Source organism: Mastigoproctus giganteus, unplaced genomic scaffold (genome assembly GCF_048544385.1).
Source record: "Mastigoproctus giganteus isolate SK-2022 unplaced genomic scaffold, ASM4854438v1 scaffold_15, whole genome shotgun sequence".
Lineage (NCBI taxonomy): Eukaryota > Metazoa > Arthropoda > Arachnida > Uropygi > Thelyphonidae > Mastigoproctus > Mastigoproctus giganteus.
The window spans coordinates 6,208,078-6,224,536 of record NW_028328292.1 but is presented as its reverse complement, the minus strand read 5'-3'; the positions used below and the strand labels follow the sequence as shown (position 1 = coordinate 6,224,536).

Genomic DNA, 16,459 nt, shown 5'->3' with positions numbered 1-16,459 from the left:
TGACTGAACACTGGTATATTTATAGTACTTACACTATTAAAAATAAGTCATTAAAATTAATAATACATAACAAGGATAATTCTTGATGAAGATTTAACAAAGGAATATTGATTAATTCAGTTTAAAGGGTACAGTGAATCACTTTCTCTAAAGTCCTACGTTGAAACGTTTTTTTTTTTGGAGCAAAAAAAAAAAGCAACTATAGTGTTGAATGTTTTATAACTATAGATTACGGTAACTGCCAGGTGCAGCACGAAGCCTTCAAGAAATCGTTAATTCAAGTGACCTGAAGCACTCTTAGTGCGCATGCCGAAGCGGACGAAAACTATTGGTCGCATTTTCATCTAGATGCGGTTGCCAGACGTTCAATCATCATAACGGTTTGGGGCGAGGTCCGTTGCACTTCTCGTTCCGCCTTTCTCAGCGTTTTGAAGATATAAAAGTTATTTTTCATCTTGTTCTTCTTCAGGTTTGTATAGAAATTTTATATTGCTATTTGAACTAGAAAATATACGTTTTTTACTTTTTAAATAAGAAGTTTGCATTTTATAGGAATACCGCATTGAAATTAAGTTTCTAATTAACAATATAATTAGTCCCATATCTTAGTCCATTGTAAATTTAAATTTATGAACTGATGGTTCCGCCAGAAAATGGAAACTTTCAGGGATAACGAACCGGTTCGATGGCGCGAAAAGAAGAGCGGTCAGTCTTATTGCAAAGTGTCCCATGGTAAAATAATCTTATTCATACCAAAGTTCAACCATCATCGTATAATTCATATAAGCAAAGACTGAATAAAATAAAGCCCTTTTTTTTTTCCTTAAACCGGTTTTTTTTTAAAGTTATAAAAAATTATTTTCATCGAGATATGCACAAAATGCAAGGTGGCGTCAGACGCGATGCCTGCAGAGCCCGCCAAAATGTGTACGGCAGGTAGTTGAGTAGCGCCAAAAGACACTAGTAGCGAGCGCGATGTGTATTGATCTCAACAAAGGACCATTATTTATTTTTTAGGGTTGTGCGTTATTGACATTTGACTGTCAATAAGTAGGATAAATAATCGTTTTGCAGAAAATGAAAGTAAAACTCAAAAGATCAGATTATATATGAAATCCAAGCAATAAATTTTCTTTTGGTTATAAAAATATTGCTATCGGATTTCTTTATGGACTTAACTGAGTTTGAAACTGCGTACGCTTCAAGCTGTACAAATGTAAAATTAAAAAAAGGAAATTCAGTGAATGAAAATAGTGTTTAAATATGATTTGTAGAACCGGTTTATAAAGATTCACTTACCAAGTGCTTCCACGGATGATGAAACGTTACTAGATGAAGCCATGGCGTCTTGTGTTTGACAAGAGCTGGTCGTGGGGATGCGGGAACCGTGACTTTGTTATCGCTACAAGTTTCCTATCTCGGGCGCAAGATTGGAAGATGAGCAAAAATGAACCCTAGGGATTTGATGCTTTAACTTTGCTATATGGTTGGGAACTTGGGGATACGGATTTACCACTGGGTGCAAAAGGCGCCATACAAAGGTTTTGGTTTCGGTGGGAGCCGAAAATTCAGCATTAAACATATATATATATTATATATCATAAACATTGTATATGCGATTTTATAAAAATTTAAAATTGCTGTATTTATACGTTATTTTAATTTAAAATGCTAAAAATGAAAAAAAAAAATCAAATCATAAAATGTAAAATTAGTAGTCACTTCTACAATTGAGAGAAAAACAGTTAAGAGAGCGAAATTTAAAGTTTGCGCATGCGCGCACATGTTTTGTAAAAAAATAAATTAAAAAAGAGACTGCTGTTAGATGTGTTTTGTCGAATAAGGAATAAACAGAGAAATAATAACAGAAATAAATTGTTTCACATTAATAATATTCAAAACAAAACACATTTTAAGAACATCAGAAGCTTCTCTTTGTTTGAAACTTATAATAATAAAGTAACCACCGTTTACAAGTAGTCCGTTAATTTTTCCGATTATACTGTATTTAATTCAGACTATTATGAATTATTGAAATTGTGGCGGTACATTATGGCCCATTAGACAATTGTATGGGGTACCAGTATTCGTTGGGGGGGGCCACATATTATTAGAACTGTGTAATAACATTGTTATTGGGGACCTTAATAAGTGTTGGGCCTTGTATTTAATTATTACAACAAAACATTAACAGAATATAATTGTTGTCAACAAACATTTAAATTGCATAGTGGGTGGTAAGGAATTGTTCTTGCAATGCATAACTTAAAGCATTTTATCTGTTTTGGTCCCTAGTCAAAAAAAGGTTGGATTCCTATTTTAAATTGTTCATGGTCGACAGCAAAGTTGGGGAAATTTTAACATGCCATATTAAAATTTAGTTTTGTGCAGTTTTCATATTTAACAAGCTCATTTACCTACCTTGAACTTTTTTTTTTTTTTTTTTTCTATCAATTGACATCAGGTATGTCAGCCCTAGATCTGACTTTAGGCTTGCTTGACCTGAAGGGCTGGCATATCCAATACAAAATTGCCAGCTTACTGCTTATTTATTAAGGGTGTTATATAATTATCATTGTAAAAATGTCTGAAACTCCCCTCCCCCCCCATAATCAGGTCAGTCAAGTAGTATGTGTGGACCACATGCCACCACAAACCTGCAGTATTACATTTACTGGTTCTCATCATGACATTTGCTACCAGGTGGGGGAGGAACACATGCCTAGCATTATCTATTGGGTGCACATGGTCTCTCACAATACTGAGGTCGCCACTGGGTTTGCTTCATGGTGAGTGTTATAAAAACTCTAAATTGTGGTCTGAATTCTCCCTTATTGGCATAAAATAAAATTACATATATTTCAGGAACTTGAGAAAAGCATTCAGTGCCGACGAACTGGTGCTAGGATTTTTGGCATCCCTATGCAGAATGTATTTGGCATCCTTTGAAGATCGTGAACCGATTTTAATTGTTGACACCACCACTAGGGGCACCACTTGTTTCTCTTCCAGCCCCCACCCTCACGATCACGTCACTCACCCCTCCACTACTTTTTTATTTAATTTAAATTTTGCTACTGGGTGGTGCCACAGGATTTTTTCATAAAACAATTGTAGTGAGCTGAGTCTGCATGCTTTACGGGAGGGTGCCCTAACCACTGAGACATTTATGTACAATGCTGAAAATGTAGAATTAGAATGTAATTTGAACATAATATTTTTTTATTTATAGTGTTCATGAATTTCACTAAGAAACACATTTTTTAATGATTTCAAGTTTTTATTGAAAGATATTTACAGAGTAATCTAATAATAAAAATGTGCAGGAGTCTTTTCTAACAACAAACTTCTCAATTCAGATAACAAATCATTTACAGCATTATAGATTCCTATATATAATGATTTACATCATTATATATAGGAATCAAATTGAGACAAGGGTCCTTTCCCTTTCATTTCCTGCTCAAATTCACAGTTCAAAAGTATAATACAAAGAATTTAAATCATATTGCTTATTGTTATCATAACATACAAAGTTACTCGCCTAGTTTTTAGCAGACTACACACAAAGTTTATTGATCTTGTTTATACTCCGGCATGACTACCAGGTCAGTGGAGTTTACAGTAAATCATCAATACAAAAGTTAATCATATTTAGCAGTCACAGGCTTGACCCCTGGTCTACTCAAAGAGTGCATGCTATTGCATTCTCGCTTCTGACCACTTGACTATGTTAGGCACACACACAAAGTTCACATTTTGTTTTTTCACTGGACAATTTTACACACTCAGTTGAATGAGAATGGGTGTATTTGAAATTGTACGCTGCCCTGAGCTCTCACATCATCATGATCACAGTTCGAAAAACCCCATATTATTGCACATATTTTTGTCAATTCCGGAAGTTTCTTCAAAAATTGAATCCATTCTTCACATGTAATAACAACGCAAGAACCTGATTCCAACTGAATGCACGGATGAAAATTCACAAATTCAACCCAAGCAATCCATTTGAAGATACAGAACGTAATAATCGTAATAACACCAACGTTTTAGATACCATGGCTAAAGGTAACCTGCAACTTCATGCCACCCTTCAACCAACCATATAAACAGCTGTGCACAATCATGCACAAAAAAATTAAGCGATATCCATAACATTTTTTTCATAAATTTCCTTGCATTTGTGCAAAACAACTGTAATTTGTATGCTAATGTGCTTATAATTAATAGATCCTTGTCATAATCCCCAAGTAGCTTGAAAACCCAAAAGCAGTAACATCATAATCATCTGTAACGGAGTTGAACCAGTGCCACCTTAAGAATATATTCTTAAGTGCTGGACATTGAGGCATAAACCCCAAGTAGTGTAAATTCTTTGAAAAACCCAAAAGCAGTAAAGTCATAAGCATGTGCAAATGAGTTCAATCCTTTATTTTTGAATCAATAGCAAAGCAATTCATTCTTTTATATTTACATAATTTTGATGTTACCCTTTGGTGTTACCATTTTAATTCCTACATAAATGCTAAAAACAGTTTATTTATTAACATGTTCCTTTTTATTTTACATAATTTTGTTAACACGCACCCAGTTTATTCTAGGGCTTAAAATGGTTTTGTTATCTGCGTTGCAATAGATTAAGAACCTATTGTTAATTCTGACTAGCTAAGAAAAATAAAGCAGATTTGAATATTTGTGTCATGTGTTTGAACATTCATGTTATGTGTTCTCTTGTCGTGGAAACCTGGGGTGACCTTTTCTCTCATACTCTGAACATCTGTGTGCAGGCTGTTTCTGGAGGTTGTATGTGGGGGTGCTCTTCCGGACGTTTGGATCATATTCTTTTCCTGGTTTTTCATTTCCTCTTCTATTTTCATATCAAAAATGTGGCAATATATTTGGTTGAATTGAACTCGCTGTTTTCTGTTCATTGCTGAGGCTCCGAACATTTTTATGACGAAGGTGTCTTTAAATTTCCTTCTGTTCTGTTGCTTGTCTGTAGAGAGGATTCTAGTGTTGCTGAAACCCCATGTCACGACATTGGAATGCATGTAGGGCTGTGTCAGACTTTAGGACTCTTCAATATTGTACATCTTTTTTATGTTCTTTGATTCTGTAGTTTAATCTTCTATATGATTCTCCTATGTAACTCTAGTTAATCCTATACCTCTAGGATTAACCTGTAAATAGATGAATTATTCTTTTTGCGGATGTTTCATTTTAATCCTTCCGTTAATTGGAATCGAACTGCAGTGAATACGTGAAAATGATTGAAAAAAAGTTTATTCTTAATAAAAAAGGAAAATTATCGAACAAGTTTGGAAAAGAAATTTCGCACAGCAGTTCGCACCTACCTTATTGACAATTCTGAAAGCTGGGAAGAGATTTTAAGTATAAATAAACAAATTTTAACTACAGGACGGCATTGATAGTAACCAAAATAATTTAAAAGGTTATTATATTATTTAATAAAACGAGGTCTGTACCAAGAACAAAATAATTTATGTTGTCAACTCCACACAAATTGAAAAACGCACTGTTACAGTCAGTGTCGAGTGCCCACATACTTTGCATGTGGTTGACGGTAGTGCAGAGCATATACATATCAACATTATGTTACAATTCACACACAAGCCTAAGCTGTGAATAGACAGAGCACTATTTTGCCATACATTTCAATAATAATTTATGTTTCTATATTGAAATTAAAGTTGTTATTTGCTGACTTTAACTGATACTTTTATTAAATATTATAGTAAAAATTTTGAATGTCGATGCCCCCAGACGTTAGCGCCCATATGCCCTGCTTACCATGTTGCACCAGCCCTGAGTGCTGAGTGGGTTGGCATTGTTCTTAAACAGTGGTGAAGGATATTTGCGAACCTGATGGAGGGAACAAAATTTGTAGTTTTGCTAACTGAGAAAAGATAGTTTTCTGTACTAAGACCGCTAAGTATTTATGAATACACAGTGCTTAGGAATTGAAAGGCTTTGCCAGCTATCAAGTGTAAAGTTCATTATATTATTTTGAAATTGGATGAAGAAAACCAAAATGTGAATCTAAAAGATTCCAGATTATTTAGAACAGGAATTGGTAATCTTTCACATAAGGGTATTAAGTTCACTCTATGCTGTATTCATGGAAAAGAGATAATGGATGTAAACACTCTAAAAAAATATCACAAGTGCTGAAGAAGATTCAAATAATACCCAGTCTTTCTGTTTAACCCCTTAATCCTACAGGCTAATTGGGCTCCAACAAGTGAGCACGTGATAATCATTTTCTGTCTGTTTGGAGTTGTCTCCTTTGTGTGAATAGACTATAGTGTATGCATTCCCAAGCATTCTGGTGTGTGGTATTGGGTACCACCAATGAATGTTTGGACTCTTGATGTGGAAGTGAATTACCTGCTGTTGTTTTCGAAGCAATGGGTGCACATGGGGTGGGTGGGGATGTTTCAAAAAGCATTTAGGGACATCACTTTGAAACTGAATTGGAACACTAATATGCTTGTCTGTTCCAATTTTCATGGCAGTGCCTTTTTGGGATGCTTGAATGAAACATTCTTGTAGTACCATATTAGGTAGTCTCTGGTGCCACTTTTTGCATCAGTTGCAGAGTCATTGTAGAGAAATGTTAATGAAAATTGACCATGTCAGAGCTTGCAAGGATATCCCCAAAATGAATTTGAAGCATGTTAATTCATTTTAGAAAATACCTATGCATTTTCTAGAATTCATTAATATACTGCAAATGCGTTCTTTATGGGTTTGGAATTTTTTGGAAATGGAACGAATCCTAACCAGTGATTTTATTGTGGTGTAGCTAGGTTGGTAGTTCTTGTCGACAGTTTGCCGAGTGTGCTGTATGTGTGTGGATCTGGAAAATATAATTGGAAGCTTGGTTATTTGAGTTACATTATTTATAGAGATCTAAATCAAAGTGTTGTTGTTTAGTGATGCAGGTAATTCAAAATAGTTAAAATCTAAGCATTTCAACCTGTTTAGAGTGTAATGGCTTTAATTTCTTAGAGGAATACAGAAATATTTTCAGACATTTCATGGTACTTCCTTTACCACTTCATCAACTGAATTACTGGCCTTATTAGTCAGCTTCACACACTCACTTCTTGTTGAGTTGTCTGTTTTCCCATTCTTCTCCTTTGTCGCTTCATCAAAAAAAAATTAACAGCTCTGGGCACTTGATTCTCAAAGGAACGCTACGTAAGTCGGAATTTCCCCCATACCTGTGCAGCACTCGCAACTGTGCTCGCTGAATTGATTGGATAAAAAAAGAAATGTTTAACGAACATGTAAATAGAATTATTTATTGTATTTATTCAATTTTTTATCTCGTACGTAGGAAAAATTACAAAAACGTGCAATTTAAAAATTTTCAAAATTATAAAATTACAAAAAAAAAAAAAAGAGGAGATGGGTATAACGTCAGTAAATTTTAGTTGATAAGTTCGTCATCTTGAGCAACTGAAAAGTCCAATAAACTGGAAAGTGCAAATTGTTTTTATTGTTTTATGGTTGTGATCTCCAGAAACGTGCTTTAGAAAAATGTCACAAAGGCATTGAAAATTGATTCTTATAACGGGAACATATGATAATGATGAAAAGTGCAATTTCCATTATAAATATGACCTTTTAGAGAGAGACTTCTTTAAAGAGATTACGTCTTTAACCAGTGACCCTGTTATTGTCCCTGGAATAGAAGTTAAGCTAACAGGTCTGTAATTACTCTTGTCACCCTTTGATGTCCCTTTATGAATTGGGGATACATTTTCATGTCTCCAGTGTTTGGGAGCCTCCCATAAATTCAAGGATGCTCTCATAATTATGGCTAAAGGTTTGCTTACTTTCTATGCTTGCCTCCCGTAATATGATTGGATAGATCCCATCCACTTTTGTTTCTTATGTTTAACTTCAACAATTTCTCTTCCACTTCTCAGTTATTACAAAATCATTTAGCCCCCTGTTAGTTTGATAGCTAACAGGGGGCTAAATCCACTTCCTTAGAGAATTCCTTGTGTACAAATGTAAATGCAAAATACTCATTCAGTTTATCAGCTACGTGAGCAGGATCATCAGCAGTCGAACCATCGATATCAAGTGGACCAATCTGATTCATCCCCTGCCTTGTATAGTTTAAATAAGTAAAGAAATGTTTGCTGTTTTTCTTTGCATCCTTTGCCAAAGAGTTCTTGTAATCTGCCTTTGCTTGCCTATCTCCCTTTGTGACTTGATTACAGAGCAGCTTATATCTACCATAGGCTTCTGTGTCGCCTGATAATTTATGTGCATCTGATGCATTTTTCTTCTCTGCCACGAGTTTCATTAGTTCATCTGACATCCACTTAGGCCTAAACCATGAATAGTATTTCTTAGTTGGTATGAAAAGCCTAGTAGCTTCCAAGATTAATTCCTTGAATGCTTTCCATTTAGAATTTGCTGTTGGTAACATCAGTTGGTCCCACTGTATAGAATTTAAAACTGTCTGAGGCCACTGTAGTCACCTTTACATAAGCAAAAACCCTTCCCTTTTTCTTGGTGGTAATGACAACTTTAAGTAACTACATCTTTAGGTATACAACAAACACCATGCACCTGATTGTGTAACACTTCTTGATCCAACAAAGAAGGCTACAATTGTTATATACCCTTCTTCATTGTTGAAATTAAAATAAAAAGATATATAGGTTGTTCATAATAGTGCAGAGTGCACAATTTTAAACTTTTCTGGCCTTCATTCCACAAAATAAAATTTTAAAAATAGTAAAAAAAAATAATAATAAATAAATAAAAAAAAACCTGGCTTACATATTACACCTGTGCAACATTGGCAGGCATGACTTTTTTTATATATCTGCTCAATAGAATGAATACAGCTGGAAGATTCCTTCTGGAGGAGCAGTTATACTTGGTGTTTCCAAAAGGTTCAGATTAATTGCAATATGTGAAAAACTATTGGCAGTCCAGGTGTAGGCTCCAATTTTCCAATTGGTGACCCCTGATTTAAATCTGTTTTGGACTTATTTTCATAACAGTTTGAGCATTACTGTGCTTGTTATACAGTACTAGCCATATAGTGCAAGGAAGCCACAGACTTTTGCTGCACCAGGAAAAAATAAAATAGAGCAAAAAGAATAATAATAAATAAACAAAAACAGCAATAAAAATACAAAGGAAGATATATAAAAAAAAATAGATTATATATAAAATCTAGATAAGAAAATAGACATTATATGCTTCCCTGCTCATGTAGTTAATGATCCAGTTGACCTTTCAATTTCTTTGAATTATCGGCATCAACTACTAGTGGGGATAATCTTTTGCAGTAATCAGCGACAGGAGCAACAACAAAAGAAAACTTGCTACATTCCAGTCTAAATGTCTTCCCCCATAATTTGTATTTCTGGCTTCTGGAATCCTTTGTGACACTGAAGATTTTATATTCATTCTTTTTTTCTCTCTTAGAACGTTATAGACCTCAACCAAGCCTTCTCTGTGGTGCCCGGTTCCCAAGCTTTTTAGCCTATGTAATCCAAGGTGGTTTTTTTTTTTTTTTTTTTTCTCTCATATGGTTGCCTTTTTGCAGATTTCACTATGCAGGCAACCCACCTGGTGAAATCTGCAAAGGCAATCATATGAGAAAACCTGCAAACACATTAGGCTTCTTGAAGGGGTCTTTGGATCCTTTCAAGAAGTCCAATTGTGTTTTTAGATGATGTCTCCATACTTGGACACTATTCGAAATGTGGTCTTACAGTTGCCTTATACACTGGAATCACGATCTCCCTATCTTTATAGGCTGTTGTTCGATGGGACATCAGGAGCTTTCCTCGCTGCCAGTTTACACTGCTCAGAGAACTTCATATCTGCCCATATCATAACCCAGGTCCCTTTCTCTCTTAGAACCTGATTTTAATTCAACCCCATAAAGTGTATAAGTTATTTTGGGTTATTGCTGTTTATTTCCCAAGTGAAAACCTTGCATTTTGCTGCATTAAAAATTAGCTACCACTTTTCAAACTGTCCTTGAACCCTATTCAAGTCAACCTGTGAAGGACACTCCTTGGCATTGATAATTAATGACTCTCCCAATCTTTACATCAACTGCAAGTTGTCCATCATGTCCTTTATTCCCTTGTTGATGTCATTTATGAAAAGCAGAAACACCAGTGGTCCAAGAACCAGTCCACAGAGGAACCCATTTCTGACTTTACACTAGTCTAAAGAATATCCATTGATCTTAAAACCTTGCCAGTAATCCCAACACGTTCCAGCTTATACAGTAACCTCTCGTGAGGGGACCGAGTCAAATGCCTTGCTAAAATCCGAATAAACTACGTTTAAATTATTCCCTATATCCAGCTGATGAGTTACTGTCAGAATGACCAAGGATTAGTATTAGTTAAACATGATTTTCCCTTAAATGTTGGCCAATGAGTTGCATATGAATAAAGAGACAATTCATCAAATTCTACATGAAGATTTAGGGAACAGGAAGGTCTGGACAAAATTTGTGCCACGCAGCCTCATGGATGAGCAGAAGCAGCAATGCATGCCATCGCACGACTTCGTCCAGGCTTATGAAGACAATTGTAATTACCTTGACCGCACTGTTGCTGGAGATGATTTTTTTTTTGGGCGTTTCAGTACAGCCCAGAGACGAAACATCAGAGCAGGCAGTGGATTTCAAAGTCATAACCAAGATACAAAAATTTTTGTTTACAGAAGTCCAGGATCAATACGTGCTGATTATGCTTTTGACATAGTGGGTGTGGTTCACAAGGAATTTGTACCTGAAGGGGAGAGAGATTTACTGCATTCTACGTAACTAAAACGTATAATTGACAGGTGCTTCGGAGACTATTGGAAGTGCATTGTCCAGGTGAGCCCACAATTTAAAAAAAAAAAAAAAAAAAAGGTGATTTCTTCTTGTACACAACAGTGCCATCCATTCTGCACTTGTGAAGACATTTCTGATGAAACATGGTATTGTACAGATCATCTATCCACCCCACGATCTAGCACACTCGGACTTTTTCCTCTTTCCCAAAATGAAAATTATCCTCGAAGGAAAGAGAATTCAGGATGTTGACACAAAGAAAAGCATAACCATCGAACTGAATGTCATTGGGTGCCTTTTCCAACTCTTTAGAAACTTGGAATGTTGTAATATGTGCATTTAATCAAGTGGTGATTACTTTGAATAAAGATAAAACCTTTTTTGGGCTCCTTCACTTTGTTCTTTTTATTGTGCTAGCTCAGGAACTTTATTGCCACATCTTGTATATATAATGTACATATTGTAAATATGTATATAATGTATATAATTATTTACAATACAATATTTACATTATATGTATATAATGTAAATATTGTGTTAATAGCCTAAATACTTAATATAAATTATCAAAGTGCTAATGGTAAAATTAGCACATTAATGATATATTCAAGGACCAGCCGCATTAGCAACTTTGTGTTGCTTAATCTGTTAAATGTCCCCATTGATGTACAGAAATGTTCGTGTAGAATAAATAAAAATGAGTTCTGGAATTTTGCCATTAGCATGCCAATATATTAAATTTCACCATTAGCATTAGTAGAGGCACACGATGCAAGAAAGCAAGCTTATGCAGCATCAGCCAAAAAAAGAAAGAAAGAAAAAAAGCTCCGATTTCACCCTTCCATTCTTTCCAAATATCTGTCAAGCTCAGCCTTAAATTTATTTAGGCTATCGACTTCCACAACAAAGGATGGAAGTCTGTTCCACCAATCAACTACCCGCTGGCTAAAGGCAAACTTTCGCACATCTATCCTACAACTGTCTTTCCTCAATTTGAATTTATGCCCTCTCAGGTGATTATTATGAGCAAAAGAAAGAATCCCATCAGCATTGAGCATGCTCAAACCATTCAAGGCTTTATATACCTCAATCAAATCACCTCGCAGGTGCTTAGTCTCCAAACACTGTAATCCGCAAAACTTAAGGCTTTATTCGTAAGAGCAAACCTTTGTTCAATTCACTAATCTTGTTGCCCTTCTCTGTACTAACTTTAGCACTCTGGTAAATGATATGGCCAACTGAAGCTACAGTATATACAAATAATATTTAAACCCTGAAACTTTATAGTATTAATTTATGTACGTGGTGTTTGCAAACCTCCTTTACAAAACTAAAATGTTATTGTATGAACATGATACAAACTGGAAACTGCTTCTGGATGACAGATCTTCAATATTTTATTCACTAATGGGAAATAAGTGCATTATAGTAGATTAGCATTAGTTGAGGCATATGATGTAAGAAAGCAAGCTTATCCAAAGCATCAACCAAAAAAAAAAACCTTTCTCATTTCACTCATCCACTTGCTCCAAATGCTTGTCTATTTCAGCCTTAAATTTATTTAAGCTGTCAACTTCCACAACAGATGGAAGTCTGTTCCAGCAATCAACAACCTGCTGGCTAAAGGCAAACTTCCACACATTTATTCTGTGACTGACTTTCCTCAATTTGAATCTGCCCCCTCAGGTTCTTAATCTGAGCAGGTGGAAGTATCCCATCAGCCTTGAGCCTGCTCAAACTATTCAAAACCTTATACACCTCAATCAGATCACTTCACAGATGTCTAGTCTCCAGATGCTACAACTTGCAGAACTTAAAACTTTCTTTGTAAGCGCACCCCTTTGTTCCTCTAACCGATCTTGTTGCCCTTCTTTGTACTTGTTCTAGCAATTCTACATCCTTCTTAAAATGAGGCTTCCAGACGTACCCAGTACTCAAGGTGTGGCCTGACCATTGCCTTATACAAAGGGATGATCACCTCCTTGTCTCTGCTAGCGTATATATCATTGACAAAACTCCATCACCTGCTCTTCTTTTTTTCTTTTTTTTTCTTTCTTTTTTTTTTTTTTATGAAAACCCCAAACATGAGAGGTATTAGAACCTATGGTACTTAGTACCATGCTTGGGTTGGAGGTTGAGAAGACGACAGAAGGCATTTGTTGACATAGACATGAACTTCTGTAGACCATAATTTTCAGGAAATGTGTACAGAGGAAGATTGTTCCAGAAAACGGCAGTTGAATGAATAAACGAGGAAGATGAAAAGTTGGTTCCGTGAGTTTGAAGTTGGACAGTAAATGGATGTTGGCTGGTGGTGCACGAGTTTGGACTGTTTTGAAGGAGACAGCAGGAATTAAAGAAGCCAATTCAGAAGAACAGTGCTCATAGAAATATCTGTAGAAGAGGCATGCAGCAGAAGCAGTATGTCTGTGAGACAGCGAGTGGAGAGACTCTGTTAGAGAGGAGTCATTAATTAACCTAACTGCCCTCTTCTGAATAGAATCTAGAAGCCTGCAAGAGGTTTTGTGGGCACCTCCCCAGATGTGGGAACAATATTCCATGGTAGGGCAGATTGGCAATTTGTACAGAGTGAACAGCTGTATGGAAGAAAAGTAACGCCGAGAGCGAAAAAGAAAACCACGTTTTTTAGATGCAGAGGAAGCAATACTTGTAATGTGCTTGTGCCAAGAGAGATTAGAAGTGACGGTGATCCCCAAAAGAGATATATAATTTTGCCTAGAAATCGGAGTGTTACCACCATAGGAGCAGAAGAATCCTTTTTGCGAGGTATAAGACAAGACTGAGTTTTAGAAGGATTGAAATCAACTAAATTGTCTTTGCCCCACTGGAGAATTACCTGGAGATCGGCATTTAAGGAATTGGTAGCAGATTTTTGAGAGGTTGAAGCTGATTGAGCAGGGCAAGGTTTCTCAAAATGGAAAGTGGAATGCAATGTGCTATCATCGGCAAAACTATGGATAGGATTTCCAGTCAATGGAAGAAGGTCATTAGTATACAAGAGGAAAAGAGTGGGGGGAAAGAACTGAACCTTGGGGGACACCAGCATTGGTGGAGAAGTTAGAAGACAGACAGCCATCTACCATCACCCTCAGTGAGCAATCAGAGAGAAAACTGGATAACCAATTACAAAAAACAGTTGGCAAACCATAAGATGGAAGCTTGTTTAGAAGACCTTTATGCCAAATGTGATTGAAAGCCTCTGAGATGTCAAGAGCAACTGCTTGTGTTTCACCAAACTTTTCCATTGAATTTGTCTATAAATGGGTAACATAAACTAGAATATCACCAGTGGATCGACACTAGCGGAATCCATACTGGTGATCGTTGATCAAACGGAAGGTTTCTAGGTAGTTTGAGTTGGCGGTTAATTGATTTCTCCATTACTTTAGAAAGAGTAGAAGTAATTGCATTGGGACGATAATTGTATGGGAGGGATTGTCACCCTTTTTAGGAACTGGCTGATTGTGAGCAAATTTCCAAGCAGAAGGAAAAACACCTTTGGAATAAGAAAGTGAAAAAAGGTGGCAAAGAACAGCAGTAAGTTCAGGAGCACAGGTTTTGAAAACAAGTAGAGAAATACCATCAACACCTAGAGCTTTCTTAGGATCAAGATTTCCCAAAATCCTTCTGACATCCCTTTGACGGAAGACCACAGGAGGCATTGAATGGAGCATGTTGGGAATGGTGGGAGGAGTTTTACAAAGATCATTAATACATGAGTTGGAAAAGGAATGGGATGCTATCAGCTTTATCCTTGGCTGAAGTGACAACAGAACCATCTGGTTTTGACAGGTTGGAGCAGAGATGGGCAAAAGTTGCAGCCAATAGCTTTGGCAAGAGACCAGAATGCTCGGCTACCATTAGGGCAAGAAGCAAGTTTTCTACTCTTAGCCTGTTCAAAATCTAGTTTGGACTGATTAATGACTGCTTTACAGTTGTTGTTGTTGTTTGGTTTTTAGGAGCATTTGCAACTAAGGCCATGTTGCTCCGGGGATATGCGGTGTTCATTTCCTGACCTTTCCGCATCCTCCGTATTTGGTGGTCACGGGTTTGAACCCCTGTCTGATCAAGAAGCGTGTGCTACGCACTGCTGCTCCTGCCCACCTGGCTACGGAGGTGCCACTTTACAATTGTTGCAAGCTTTGGTGTAGGTAGAAAATGAAACCGAAGAATTGGAAACAAGCCAATTGCAATATGGAACATTCTTCTCTTGAACAGCTTAGCACATTTATTGGAAAACCAAGGTTTAGATAAAGGACGAGATTTTAAAGTGGAGTGTGGGATAAAGGATTCCATTCCTGCAAGAATAATTTCACTGACACGATCTGAGCAAACGTTGACATCAGACGTTTTGAAACAGTAGTCCGACCAAGGAAAAGAAGAAAAGAAATCTCGCAGGCCATCCCATTTTGCATTCTTGTAATGCCAAACAATACGAGGTTGGGAATAGCCGTGAGATAGAGGCTCCATTGGAGAAGAGACGGTCACCAAGTTGTGATCTGAGGTACCTAAAGACCACTCACTTCGACCGTGTACTTAGAAGGGTTGTTTGTGAGAAAAAGATCAAGCATGTTGGCTGTATGGTTAGGATTGTCCGGTACTCTTGTAGGTAAATGAACAATCTGTGCAAGTTCATTAGAAATTGCAAAAGCCTCAGCATCTCAACCAGCTGGGTCGGTGTGACTAGAAAACGGAAGCCAGCTGGAGTTGTGAACATTAAAATCACCAAGGAAAATTACCTTCCTGTTGGGAGAGTTGGACTGGAGAAAGTCAAGTTGCAAAGAGAGGAAGTCAAAGAGCTCCGAGGATTAGTGGAGTTGGGAGAACGGTTGAGACAACAGATGAATTTGACACAATGAGGTAGAGATTTTAAGCCAGAGAAGATCGAAGAGAGGAGATTCCAAATTATCAATTCTCTGACAGTGAATATCAGAATGGACATGTGCCCAAGTACATGTGGAATCATACAGTGAATAATTTGGGCAACTGAGATGAGCTGTAGTTGAATTAACTGATAACTGAGATTCCTTCAGAAATGGTACATGGGGTTTGGCAGACTGCAAGTCGAAATGGACATCGTTGAGATTAGAATTGAGACCACGTATATTTGTGAAATGAACTAGGAAGTGTTTGGGAGGTTTATATCTTTTCGCAGAGTTTGTTATTTGGTTTTTAGGAGCATTTGCAACTAAGGCCATATTGCTCCAGGTGTCTTTTTGCAGAGAAGATTATTCTGTTAGTTTGTGCAATTCATGGTGTATTCAATAGTAAGAAAAATTGTGGGGATAGGTTGTATGAAGTAATGAAATTTTTGGATATGGCAAGAATATACCCAGATCCTTAACATAACGTGGCCTCGACAATGCCCCTTGCATGTACACTACTACTCAGACTCCCTCCAGTCACTATCTGGCAGAGTAGAGGTAGCAAGATTATACACTAGCTGATTCGGAAGCCTCCTAAAGAGTTACCAATAGGTTCGGTCCGGTGTACTAACTAGCGGCTGGCCTGTGAACACCATTTTTTGAGCTGTACCCTCGAAATGTAAGGAAGATTGGATCTTGCCATGATGTTCAT

The 16,459-nt window shown here is 36.8% G+C and overlaps 1 protein-coding gene across 1 annotated transcript in view; it reads left to right on the top strand.

Moving 5' to 3' along the window:
* The first annotated feature begins 340 nt into the window (after nt 1-340).
* Nucleotides 341-16,459, top strand: part of LOC150074924 (tubulin alpha chain, testis-specific) — a 53,766-nt gene continuing 37,647 nt past the window's right edge. Inside the window, exon 1 of the mRNA XM_090389352.1 lies at nt 341-469. The gene's annotated coding sequence lies outside the window, so the exon portion shown is untranslated. The remainder of the gene's footprint in view (nt 470-16,459) is intronic.